Source organism: Cryptomeria japonica, chromosome 4, assembly GCF_030272615.1.
Source record: "Cryptomeria japonica chromosome 4, Sugi_1.0, whole genome shotgun sequence".
Lineage (NCBI taxonomy): Eukaryota > Viridiplantae > Streptophyta > Pinopsida > Cupressales > Cupressaceae > Cryptomeria > Cryptomeria japonica.
The window spans coordinates 46,029,571-46,043,177 of NC_081408.1; the positions used below are offsets into that span (position 1 = coordinate 46,029,571).

Below are 13,607 nucleotides of genomic sequence, written 5' to 3' on the forward strand. Positions count from 1 at the left end.
TGTTTTTTGTTTTTTCATTGAAACTACAATTTTTTTTCAAATTTGTTGATTAAATTGAAATTTTTAAATTCAATCAGGTTAAACGAGGGATAACAATGAAAATTGTGAACAACTACAATGCCACCGAACCCTCCTGTAGCAAACCCTCCATTGACAAACCCCCCCTCAATTCAGGATTTAATTGCTCAAAATTTGAACCAATTGATGGGCATTGCATATGTTTATAGTAGAATCCCTTGTCTAGCCCCAATGTTAGATCCCCTCAAAGCTATAATAAACAATGTACAAACTATCACTGAGGAGCACAATGCCACTCTTTTATGGAAAGATTCCATGAGGGATAGATATGTGCATGGCTGGACCTATGATCAGGTCAAGGAGCTTGATATTTCAAAGTTGATATTGCCACATTATTTGTCAATCTCCGCACTAGACAACATGTAAATGTGAAAAAAAAAACTTTCCTTAAAATGGTGTACAAATCATGATATGGTGAATAACTTTTGGGTCGTTGGTGGATGGTTTTTGATAAAAAAAACCCAACAACAATCTCTATGTCCCCTTTTATTTCATTAAAAAATTATATGCTGGGTTTGTTTTGGTAAAGCATGTCAACTACTTTGACATAAAGCCTTTCTAGGGTGTGGGTTTAGGTATGCCTCAAGATAGACCTGACACAGTTCAAGTAGTACAGGGCCCATATTTCCCCCCTCCACCTATTGATCCCCCACCTCCAATGTACCATCCAAATATCATTGTTGAGACAACGTCACATACTATATCGACTATTCACTGTTTGAGTAGCCTTTTGGTTTCTCAGGCTGGGGTAATAGCTTAGTCTTTTAGTGATGGTAGCAGTAGATCTTGTGGTGCTGACACATCCTATTTGATTCCACATATTTGTGTGTTGCATATGTGTGGGCATCTATGCTTAGGTCTAGTTGGAGGGCCTGTTGATCCTCCCGTGGACACTGCAAATCATGAGGTGCATGAAATGCACGGTGCACTAGATGTGACGACGGGGACTGCAGGATACCCTGGAGAGTCCTCACATGCTAGAGGCGAGGATGTACCTTCATCATACACTGGTGATGTAGTGGTAAGAGTTGTATTTTTATAGTGCATTTTATTTTAAATGAATATTTATAATCTAGATAGTATTAAGTACTAATGTTTATATACACGGTCTATTTAATAGTTGATGACAAAGGAGGAGTTGACACAAGTACATGATGGCACCTTGACAACCATTTCATTTGGCCTTGATAGCTATACGATACATATATTATTGCATCTAGTTGTTTACATTTTTATTGTTCATACATGCCCTTCATTTACATTGGCATTAATTAAATTATATAGTAACTTGCATGTTTATCTTATTTTACTGTTATAGGACACAAGTAGCACGAGTGCAGTGCCGAGTGATTCAGGCTCTTCTAGTGCAGTTGGAGACAAGGGAAAGGTAATTGAATGCAAACATGATTCAATTAAGAGTTAAAATAACTTATAATGATTATACATGTCTACATAGATTAATAGTTTCACATACTTGTCTTTATGTACAAAAAAATGTTTTTCACATCCTTGTTGACTGCGTCCATTATACTTGAAGAAGAAGAAGAAGAGATGCATTAGGTACATGTTTTTATTTTATTTTGTGTTTTTTAAATATAATTCATTCCTATCAACGACAATTATATGCTAACTTGTATCAATGTCATGTTTGTGAACATATGTAAGTTGTGTTTTAAAATCTTGATGACATACCTCCTCTAGCGAAGACATGTGTCAAGACACCTCCAAAGATGAAGAGGAAACGTGGAGATGAGGTAAACAAGAATTAAATTTTAGAGTTCAATTATAGTTCAATGTATATTGATTTTTATGTTAACTTTTTGAATGTGAACTATATAATATAACTAATCTTAATTGTGGTTTGATTTTTCTTGTGCAAGATCCTTTGGAGAGGAGCAGTGAGGCAAAGACGATCAATTTTGATGATCCATCAATAGTTTAGGATGTTATAGATCATTTTGAGATACTCACACGTCTAGTTGGCATGTATATTTTGTATATGGACATACATTTACATATATTGACATATATTTTGTTTGAGTTGGTGTTTATGCCATTTTTGTATATGGACATACACTTGTAATTATTCGACATTTTGATATATATAGAAGTACAAATTCAATATAACTTGTTCCTCATGCACATGGCATCATTATTTTAAACTTTAATCTTCAATCCAATAATTAACAATGGTTAATTAATTAATAATACAATGTTGTTTGTATAACTTTGAGATTGTATATAATTTGTTTCATCTAAATCCTAAGTGTTAAATTTGGTTGCCTTTGGCAACTTGACCAAATTTAATGACCATATTGGTATTTGTAATAATGACAACATGGATGTACTTAGTAATGAAAAATAAAAAGTAGCAAAGCATCTTCTACAATGAAATGCAATTTTTTCATAATCGATTGGTTACATTTAGCAACAATCTGCCATTATTAAAGTTGTCTCAACAGGGAGATACTATGAAGAGGTCCATTTCCACACATTGCCTGTTAAATTAAAGATCTGAATATATGAACTCTAAAAATAAACTTGTTTTGATTGTAATTTAGCTACCGAAAGATACACTATCTCTTGTTTTACACCCCCACTCATTCGAATGCTCAAGGCCATAACCTACCAACGTCGTCCCTTGAGTCCCCTAAGTGTGAAAAAATTGTCAAAATTTGACAAGTTGTATCTTGGAATTCATGACACTTACGAATGATCCATTTGAACCTACAGGATCACATGAGAGATGCCTAAAAAAGCCTCTCTTGGAGTTTTGAGATTCAGAGTGGTCTTCTTAGGGCAGTGTTTTTTCAGTTGGCAAAACAATTGTAAGTTTCATTCAATGAAAAGTTTCCACGAGGCTAATTTCTTGTGTTGCTTGTCGTGATCACAAACCTTTGGTTCCAATATATCTGGTTAGGAATTATTACCCTAGGAATTCTCCTATCTTACCCCCCACTTAGTCAAACTCTTAGGGCCATACCCTACCAGCACTATCCCTTGAGTGCCCTAAATGCGAAAAATTGTCAGAATTTGACAGGTCGTATCTTAGAAACTGTGGTACCTGCAAATGGTCCATTTGAATTTATAGGGTCATTTGAGGGCTGCCTAAAAGATACTATTTTGAATTTACAAGACTCAAAGTGGTCTTTTAAGGGCAGCGATTTTTCAGTTGGCAAAAAAACCGTCAGTTTCATTCAATGAAATGTTGCCATGAAGTGAATTTCTCGTTCTGTACATCGTGCGTGCCAATCATCCACCCCATGTCCAGTTAGGCATTCTTACCCTAGGCATGCACCTATTTTACCCCCCCCACTCAGTCGAACACTCAAGGCCATACCCTACCGGCGTCATCCCTTGAGCAACCTAAGTGCGAAAAATTGTCAAAATTTTACAAGTTGTATCTTGAAATCTGTGGCACCTGGGAAAGATCCGTTTGAACCTAGAGGGTCACGTGAGGGATGAATACAAAATTATATCTCAGATTTACAAGATTTAGAGCGGTCTTTTAGGGCAGCATTTTTTGCAGTTGGCTAAAAAATTGTTAGTTTCACTCAATGAAATGTTGCCATGGGGAGAATTTCTCGTTTTACTCGTCGTGGGTGTAAACCATCAATCCCAACACATCTGATAGGAATTATTACCCTAGGCATGCTCCTATTTTATGATAGTTCTGATACCAATAAGATTAGTACAGATGCCAAGCTAACAATATGAGAGGGGGGGGGGGGTGAATCATTCAAACTTAATCTTCAATAAAAACAACATATTCAACCTCGGTAACCTTATCAAAAAAATAGTAATGCATGCAAACCCATAAATAGCTAAGATCACAAAACATATAACACCAAATTTAACGTGGAAACCCAAATAGGGAAAAACCATTGTGGGATTTCAGACTCACTAAGAAATATACTCTTCTAGAGTATGCTCAGTTAAAAGCAAATCTTGTTAAAGATTACAAACACATTGCTAGATGTGACCCGGTTAAGAGATTTCCCTCAGATCTGTTAGGATCTTCACTTTGTTAGAAGTGACCTTGTTAAAGGATTTCAAACACTCAATAAGAATGTCACCTTGTTCGAGGGTTTTACAAATAAGACTATTAAGTCCACTTGGTTAAGAGATTTTCTGCTACTTCACAAAATAACAGTAATAAAACTATGTCTGTAACTTCACATTAAAAATGCTGAAGCAGATTCTTATTTGCTCAATACAATCAATTCATAGGACTTGTCCCTCTGCTGGGCTCTATACTTTGTTATCAAAACAAGTCTTCAAGCTTCTGTGCTTGGTAAACACTATGTAGCATCCCTATGCATACATTTGCCCACATACATTGTTTATTAACAATTTCCTATTTATAAACAATCTTCCAACCACTTAGTCTCCTTGATCACATTTCCCATGATCAATCATAGCCATCAGATCTTCAATCTTGTCCAGGTTCAATGTATCCTTCGATCTGAAAATGTTTTACCTCGCCTTGGAACTTGCATTTTCTCCTTGGAACTTGTGTTAGGGCATTGCAGTTCAATCTGAGCTGTAGATCTTCCTGCCGACCTTTCATTGCCATGGATCCTTAACAAACTCTATGCACGGCTTACCAATCATTTAATCAACTCCAGCTCATCAGCTTCCTTCATTAAATAATGCTTTTATTCATTCAATACATTCTGTTATTACTCGGTTGCAACTCGGTAACTACTAAACTTCACTCGGTACACATTCTGCCTTCATTAACCGATAGCGATAACCTTAGGGTTTACCGACTAGGTTCCTTAGGGTTTACCAACTAGGTTCTTTGCTCGGTAACACAGTATAGTATTAACCTACAAACAATATCATATGTAGGATATCAAAACAATCTAAACATCATGATCTCATCATTGTCCAATTCGGTAATAGTTGCCCATTGAATAACTTATTTCTCCCCTTATTCATCATATTCTTTCTGTGTCTTTAAACGACATCTTTATACTCATCAAATCATAATTCTTAAGATATGGCAACATCATACTAAGTCAGAAAATCAATTTCTTGACATCAATGACAAAATAATAATATTAAGATAGTGAACATCCTTAATTAGTTATATCCATAGTCATCAACAACCTTCTCAATATCCTTACTGAAATGCCAACAATCTCTTACTATAATTGGGATGCCAACATTCTCTCTTGTCTGTTATAATGCCAACAATCTCCCCCTTTGGCATTGATGGCAAAACCAATTGATTTGACTTTAATGATTCTGATTTATATTGCTGAAATGCTCTTCCTTTGTCATTAGTCTTCTTCCTGGATTCTTCATGTAGTTTCCTCCTTCGGTCAGTAGACTTCTTCCCCATACATTAGTCTTCTCCCCCTTTGACAACAATGCCAAAAATGAAAAGAACTAAAATATAATTTCTTATGCTGAGAAGTGAATTCTATGTTGTTGTGTATCAATTCAGTCTCGGTTAGAGCATTTTGTCTTCAATTCTTGTTCCCTGGTATTATTTCCTGCACACCTCTAGAAAACCTCCTAAAGTGTGTAAATTAGCATCAACTCCTAAAATATATTCTATAGAGTCATCGAATTGATGCTTTCACTGAACTCGGTCAGTGAATGGAAGATAGGGGTAGGACCCCTAACTGACTTCTGAGATACTCAAAAGTGTCCCTTGGTAGTGGCTTGGTGAAGATATCTGCTATTTGTTTCTTTGTGCTAACATATTCCAAAACCACTTTCTTCTCTTGAACTTCTTCTCTAAGATAATGATATTTGATAGAGATGTGCTTTGTCTTAGAGTGCATAACAGGATTCTTTGAAATGTTAATGGCACTAGTATTATCACAGAATATAGTTACTGGCTTGGTAACTTGCTCATTTATGCCTTCCAACAATTGTTTGATCCATGCTATATTAGTGCAATTTAGTGCTGCAGCAACATATTCAGCTTCTACTATTGATTGTGAAACACATCCTTGTTTCTTGCTAAGCCAACTCACTAGTCTTTCTCCTAAAAACAAAAGCTCCTCCACTTGTGCTTTTCCTATCATCAATGTTGCCTGCCCAATCAGCATCAGTATAAACCTTTAAATCAAAGACATTTCCTTTCTAATATGCTAAGCCATAGTCTTCAGTGCCTTTCAGATATCTGAAAATTCTTTTGATTGTTGTCATGTGTGTTTCCTTGGGATCTGTAGAGAATCTTGCAACTATTCCTACTGCATGTGCTATATTCGACCTGCTGTGAACAACATATTGCAACTTTCCAATCATAGATCTATAAAGTGTCTCATCAACAGATGCAGATTCATCATTCTTTGATAGTTTACAGTTGGTTGTCATAGGAGTGCTTACTGGTTTTGAATCCTCCATTCAAAATTTCTTCAAGATTTCCTTTATGTACTTGGATTGGGTAATGAAAATCTCATCTTTCATTTGCAGTAGCTGTAAACCTATAAAATACTTTATCTCACCGATTAATGACATCTCAAACTCTTTGCTCATTTCATTTCCAAATTTCTTGCATAGAGAGTCATTTCCACAAAAGATAATATCATCAATAAATATGGCTGAGATCAGTATTCCATTTTCATCATTCTTCATGTACATATTGTTGTTTTTACTTGTTCTTATAAAACCAATCTTGATCAAATATGAGTGCAATCTCTCATACCATGCTCTAGGTGCTTGTTTCAAACCATATAAAGCTTTGTTCAATTTACATACCTGATCATTATTTTCTCCTTCAATAAATCCTTCAGGTTGTTCAATGAAAACTTCTTCTTCTAATATACCATTCAGAAATATAGATTTGACATCCATTTGATATACCTTGAAATTCTTGTAAGCAACATATGCCAACAATGTTCTTACTCCTTCAAGTCTTGCCACAGGTGCAAAAGTCTCACCATAATCTATTCCTTCTTCTTGAGCATAACCTTTGCAAACTAGTCTTGCTTTATTCCGAATGACCTCACCTCTTTCATTTAGCTTGTTTCTGAAGATCCACTTTGTACCGATTACATTTTTATCCTTCGCTCTTGGGACCAATATCCATGTGTCATTCTTCTTGATTTGATCGATCTCTTTTGTCATAGCATTTATCCAATCTTCATTGTTGAATGCCTCTTTCACTATCCTTGGCTCAAATTCAGATATTAGACATGTGTTCTATCTTAGTTTGTTCCTTGTCATCACATGATCATTCTTATCTCCTATAATCTGACTTGGTGCGTGATTCCTTCTAACATACTTTGCTAATATAGGCTCGGTGGGCTCTGTATGATCTTCTTCATCACTCGGTAACATAATATTCTCTTCATTTTCTTTAGCAATCTTCTCGGTAGGACTTCTCGGTTGAACATAGACAAATTCTTCATAGTCTTCTGGTTCTTTGGAGTTTCCTTATCATTTCTTTCTGCAAATTCATCAATTTTCACATTTGCACTTTCTACTATTTTGTTAGATGATTTGATCAGACATTTAAATGCTTTGCTTCTAGAAGAATAACCTAGAAATGTTCCTTCTTCACTTTTCTGATCAAACTTACCATTTCATCTTTGTGTACATAGCATTTACTTCCAAAGATTTTGAAATAACTTACATTAGGTTTCTTGTCATACCAGATTTCATAAGGTGTCTTCAAAGTTTCTTTCTTCAATTGTACTTGGTTCAGGGTGTAAACTACTGTGCTTATTGCTTATCTCCAAAATGTTTGTGGAACTTTCTTTTCAATCATCAGGGTTCTGGCACAATCCACAATAGATCTATTTCTTCTCTCAGCTATCCCATTTTGCTGTGGAGTTCTCGGTGCAGATACTTGTCTTTTTATACCATGATCATTGCAGAATAAGTTGAACTCATCAGAAGTAAACTCTCCTCCTCTGTCTGATCTAAGACATTTAAGTTGTCTTCCTGTTTCATTTTCAACTCTTGCCTTGTACCATTTAAACATTTGAAAAGCTTCTGATTTTTCTTTTAAAAACATGATTGACATCATCCTTGAGTAATCATCCACAAATAATATGAAATATTTATCACCATAATAACTCTAAACTTTCATAGGACCACAAAGATCAGTATGCACAATATCTAAAATTCCCTTAGAAGTGTAGGACTTACTTGTAAAGCTCGATCTTGTCATCTTTCCCATCTGGAATTCTCAGCACATGGCATTCTCAGGTTTCTCAAGACTCGGTAGACCTCTTACTCAGTGCTTCTTACTTATTTTGATTAGATTATCAAAATTTACATGACAAAACCTTTTGTGCCATAACCGGGTATCTTCTATCTTTGCATATAGACATTTATTCCAAGTTGAGTCAAGGTGAAATGTGTTACCTTTTGTTTGTGTCCCGGTAGCAGCTAACTTTCCATGCTTTTCATGAACTTTGACAATTCCTTTTTCAAACTCTATTCAGTAACCTGTTTTGTTTAGCTGTGCTACACTCAACAAATTATATTTCAAACCTTCAACCCAATAAACATCATTACATTTAGCATTGTTAATAAGTGTTATGGATCCTTTACCTCTTACCGGACATGGTGCATCATTACCAAATCTTACATAGCCTCCATCATAGTCTTCTAGTATAACAAACTTGTGTGTATCACGTGTCATGTGATGTGAGCATCCACTATCTATGATCCAAGAGTCATTAGTACTTATGTGAGATATTAAAGCTTTTTCTTCATACCTTTCTTCATCTGATCCATCTTTAATAGACACATAAACAACTTCCTCTGTATCAGTTTCATCTATTTTATCATCATTAGATTCCTCATCAGCTATTAGGCATTTCTTTTTATCTCTTCTCCTGAAGTCTCGGTGTCCTCTGTAATGATTATCTTTATGTTTGTCATCTCGATAATCTCTCTTTTCACTGGATTCTTTATCAGGACAGTTAGAGGCCATATGTCCTATCTTATCACAATTGAAACATTTCAAAGGCAATTTTCCTTTGTACTTACCTTTTCCTCTCGATAGCCTTCTGGCTAATAGTGCTTCAAACTCTTCTTGCTTCCTGATTTCCTCATACAGTTTGTGTACCTCTTCCATATTTTTGTGAAATCTTTCACTTGCTCCACTGCATTTCCCTTCAGAGTACTTATACTTCTATCATTGTAATCATCAGATTCATCAATATGAAAAGAACTAAATGCAGATTCAACTTTATTTACCGATGACCCACTGTTGTCAAAGTTACTTAACTCAAATGCATGTAGCTTACCAATAGTAGCATCTAAATAAACTGGAATATTGGGTACAGACCTCAATTCATTGATTGCAGAGACTTGGATTGCATAAGCAGGTAGAAGGGTTCTCAATAACTTACTTGTTACATCCTTTTCTTCAATAGTTCCTCCTGCTCCTTTGATTTGATTGACAATCTCCTTTAGTCTTGTACTGTACTGGGTTATGTTCTCACCTTCATTCATCCTCATAGATTCAAGTTGTCCTCTTAAACTATCCACTTTTTCTCTTTGAACATGTTCATCTCCACCATACATAGATATGAGCTTATCCCACATTGCCTGAGCATCAGTACAGCCTTCTAGATCATTAAACTCTGAGTCGGTCAATGTAGATGTTATTTCAATCATTGCTTGAATGTGTTCTTGCTTTGCCTTTATCTCTTCCATTGTCAATGGATAGGTGCTCGGTGTAACAAAATCATTCTCCAGATAATAGACATCATATTCACCAATTCCTAATAAATGTAGCTTCATCCTTTTCTGCCATGTAGAGAAACTTGACTTGTTTAGCTTCAGTGCGTCCCTCTTGTACATCTTTGGATCTTTAACTCAAGTACCTTTAAACTTTTTTTTCGGAGTCCAAAGCTCTAATACCAATAAGATTAGTACAGATGCCTAGTTAACAATATGAGAGGGGGGGGTGAACCATTCAAACTTAATCTTCAATAAAAACAACAGATTCAACCTCGGTAACCTTATCAGAAAAATAGTAATGCATGTAGACCCATAAATAGATAAGATTACAAAACATATAACACCAGATTTAACGTGGAAACCCAAATAGGGAAAAACCACTGTGGGATTTCGGACCCACTAAGAAATATACTCTTCTAGAGTATGCTCAGTTAAAAGCAAATCCTGTTAAAGATTACAAACACATTGCTAGATGTGACCCGGTTAAGACATTTCCCTCAGATCTGTTAGGATCTTCACTTTGTTAGAAGTGACCTTGTTAAAGGATTTCAAACACTCAATAAGAATGTCACCTTGCTAGAGGGTTTTACAAATAAGACTGTTAAGTCCACTCAGTTAAGAGATTTTCTGCTACTTCACAAAATAACAGTAATAAAACTATGTCTACAACTTCACATCTAAAAATGCTGAAGCAGATTCTTATTTGCTCAATACAATCAATTCATAGGACTTATCTTGTCCCTCTGCTGGGCTCTATACTCTATTATCAAAACAGGTCTTCAAGCTTCTGTGCTCGGTAAACACTATGTAGCATCCCTATGCATACATTTGCCCGCATACATTGTTTATTAACAGTTTCCTATTTATAAACAATCTTTCAACCGCTTAATCTCCTTGATCACATTTCCCATGATCAATCATAGCCATCAGATCTTCAATCTTGTCCAGGTTCAATGTATCCTTCGATCTGAAAATGTTTTACCTTGCCTTGGAACTTGCATTTTCTCCTTGGGACTTGTGTTAGGGTATTGCGGTTCAGTCTGAGCTGTAGATCTTCCTGCCGACCTTTCATTTCCATAGATCCTTAACAAACTCTATGTACGGCTTACCAATCATTTAATCAACTCTAGCTCATCAGCGTCCTTCATTAAATAATGCTTTTATTCATTCAATGCATTCTATTATTACTTGGTTGCATCTCAAGAAATACTAAACTTCACTGGGTAGACATTCTGCCTTCATTAACAAATAGCGATAACCTTAGGGTTTACTGACTAGGTTCTTTTCTCAGTAATAGAGTTTAGTATTAACCTACAAACAATATCATATGTAGGATATCAAAACAATCTAAACATCATGATCTCATCATTGTCTAATTCGGTAATAGTTGCCCATTGAATAACTTATTTCTCCCCTTATTCATCATATTCTTTCTGTGTCTATTACCAACATCTTTATACTCATCAAGTCATAATTCTTAAGATATGGCAACATCATACTAAGTCAGAAAATCAATTTCTTGACATCAATGACAAAATAATAATATTAAGACATTGAACATCCTTAATCAATTATATCCATAGTCATCAACAACCTTCTCAATATCCTTACTGAAATGCCAACAATCTCTTACTGTAATTGGAATGCCAACATTCTCTCTTGTCTGTTATAATGCCAACATTTTACCCTGCCACTTGGTCGAACACTCAGGGCCATACCCTACCGACATCGTCCCTTAAGAACCCTAAGTGCGAAAAATTATGAAAATTTGGTAGGTCGTATCTCGAAAACTGTGGCACCTGTGAATAATATGTTTGAACCTACAAGGTCATGTGAGGACTACCTACAAAAGACTATCCTAGATTTACAAGATTCAGAGTGATCTTTTTAGGACAACGATTTTTCAGTTGGCAAAAATTCATCAGTTTCATTCAATGAAATGTTGCCATGGAGTGAATTTATCATTTTGCTTGTTGTGGGTGTCAACCGTCAGTCCTAGCATGTCCAGTTAGGCATTCTTACCCTAGGAATGCTCCTATTTTAGCCCCCCACTTGGTCAAACACTCAGGGCCATACCCTACCAGTGTCGTCCCTTGAGCATCCTAAGTGCAAAAAATTATCAAAATTTGATAGGTCATATCTTAGAAACCATGGCACCTACAAATGATCTATTTTAATCTACAAGGTCTCATGAGGGATCCCTACAAAATCCTGTCCTAGATTTATGAGATTTGGAGCAATCTTTTTAGGACAACAATTTTTTAGTTGGCAAAAAAATCGGTAGTTTCATTTAATGAAATGTTGTCACGAAGCGAATTTCTTGTTTTGCTCATCATAGGTGTGAACCGTCGGTCCCAACACATCCAGTTAGGAATTATTACCCTAGGAATGCTCTTGTTTTACCCTCCCACTCAGTCAAATGCTCAGGGCCATACCCTACTGACGCCATCCCTTGAGCGCCCTAAGTGCGAAAAATAGTCAAAATTTGACAGTTTGTATCTTGAAAACCATGACACCTGCGGATGATCCGTTTGAACCTATATGGTCACATGAGGGCTACCTAGAAATTTTTTTCCCACATTTACAAGATTATGTGTGGTCTTTTTAGGGCAGCATTTTTTCAGTTGGCAAAAAAATCATGAATTTCATTCAATCAAATGTTGCCACAGTGAGAATTTATCGTTCTTCTCGTTGTGGGTGTGAACCATCGATCCCAACATGATCGGTTAGACATTATTACCCTAGGCATGCTCCTCTTTTACCCCCCCCCCCCCCACTCGGTCAAACGCTCAAGGCCATACCCTATCGGCATCCTCCTTTGAGCACCCTAAGTGCAAAAAATTGTCAAAAATTGATAGGTCATATCTCAGAAACCGTGGCACCAGCAAATGATCCATTTGAACCTATAGGCTTGTGTGAGGACAGCGTACAAAAGTTTGTCCCATATTTACAAGATTCAGATCGGTCTTTTTAGGGAAACACTTTTTCAGTTGGAAAAAACATAGTCAATTTCGTTTAATGAAATGTTGCAACAGAGTGAATTTATCATTTTGCTCGTCGTGGGTGCGAACTGTTGGTCCCAAAATGTCTAGTTAGGCATTCTTACCCTAGGCATTCTCTGTTGGCATTATGGATGAATTGATTATGTCTTGCATTGATTTTTTGTTATTGATGTCAACACTAGTTGTTATGGATGGTTATTGATAGACAAGTTACCGGTAGAAGATCTAGTGTTATCGGCAGAAGAAATTGTTTGTTATGTTTGGATCAGTGAAGTATATTGGATTTCATATGTTATATGCTCCATGAGAATGTTTTTGTCAATTGGTATTGGATTGGTAATCAAATGTTATCATACACTCTGGTAAACCCTTATCGGCACTGGTTTAAGGCTTTACCGACAACGCTTTCATTGAGGAATCATGACAAGATGCACAATTGGTGCTGGTGCAACTTCTAGATGGATTTCAGGATGCTGAAGATGCTTGTTGGTCGTGCTTCAATTGCTTGAAGATGTTGCTTTGGCATGGTGGACCCAGAATAGGTCTGGTACCTATCTAGGTTATGGACCAGTATCATGCTAGCGTGTACTCTACATGTTACCTAGATGATTCAAGATGTTCTATGAAATTTATTATTATTGTTTTGGTCTTAAGCTGACATTGCATATCATTGTAATAAGGAATTATGTAATGATCTTATTGTAATATCTTTAGATGGCCGATCTAATTGGTTTAGGCCTTAGGGTTTGTATAAATAAGAGGTAGAAACTCTTTGTAAAGTATCATGGTTATTGGAAAGGTCATGGTAAAGGAATGTAATGTGCGAATATTGTAATATTATTCAGGCAGAGGAGTTGATCAATC

At 36.0% G+C, this 13,607-nt stretch overlaps 1 long non-coding RNA gene across 1 annotated transcript; it reads left to right on the forward strand.

Annotated features, from left to right (window-relative positions):
* The first annotated feature begins 1,399 nt into the window (after nt 1–1,399).
* On the forward strand, nt 1,400–2,078 carry LOC131056796 (uncharacterized). Its single transcript, XR_009108792.1, has 4 exons — nt 1,400–1,465; nt 1,616–1,638; nt 1,744–1,832; nt 1,959–2,078. It is a non-coding gene; the product is annotated as an uncharacterized LOC131056796 (long non-coding RNA).
* Nucleotides 2,079–13,607: the final 11,529 nt, after the last annotated feature.